The sequence below is a fragment of the Lipotes vexillifer genome, unplaced genomic scaffold (assembly GCF_000442215.2).
Source record: "Lipotes vexillifer unplaced genomic scaffold, Lipotes_vexillifer_v1.1 scaffold295, whole genome shotgun sequence".
Lineage (NCBI taxonomy): Eukaryota > Metazoa > Chordata > Mammalia > Artiodactyla > Lipotidae > Lipotes > Lipotes vexillifer.
The window spans coordinates 296,330-297,198 of NW_006773247.1; positions in this window are offsets into that span (position 1 = coordinate 296,330).

The following is an 869-nucleotide window of genomic DNA, read 5'->3' on the forward strand; positions in this document are numbered from 1 at the left end:
TGGTATTGTGGGAGGTATATATACTGTACATGTATGTGTATATATATGCACATATATATTTAACACAATAAATTTTACCTTCTCAGTATTTCATATCAAGACTTTTTTTTTTTCTTTCTTTTTTTTGCAGTATGCAGGCCTCTCACTGTTGTGGCCTCTCCTGTTGCGGAGCACAGGCTCCGGACACGCAGGCTCAGCGGCCACGGCTCACGGGCCCAGCCGCTCCGCGGCATGTGGGATCCTCCCGGACCAGGGCACGAACCCGTGTCCCCTGCATCGGCAGGCAGACTCTCAACCACTGCGCCACCAGGGAAGCCAAGACTTTTTTAATATGGCACGTCAGCGTAAGTCAATACTTTACAGAGATAAAGTTTTGAAGTCCAATTTCTGTTACAAACAAAGTTTATTTACTGTTTCCCCACCTGAGTCTCAGGGGGACTTAGAGAAATCATAAGAGTTAGTCCTTAAGAAATACATTTACATGAGCAATGAAGGACTCCTGGGAAAACTCAACTTGAGATTAAAAGAAGAGAGTCAAATAAGCATGACCCAGGAAGGAAGGTTTAGTTGTGAGAGGGGAGAAGGATTTTAAGAAGCCTGTGATGACTTTTCCATGTTCCTGCACTGAATGATTTCCAGGTTTGAGGAAGAGGGAGGCTGACATTCATTTCTGCAAGAACAGTTTCAATAAGCTCTGTGAAATATGGGATCATCTATAACAGTGCTTTGCGATTCTTCTAACAGTGTTAACACAAACGGGAGAGAGGCTTTCGCTCCTATCTCTTCTTCCCATACTGTTCCTTAAGCTTCATGTCCCTTAGCAACTATGGATGCTTCAGTGCACTGGTGCTGATGCCTACTGAGAAGGA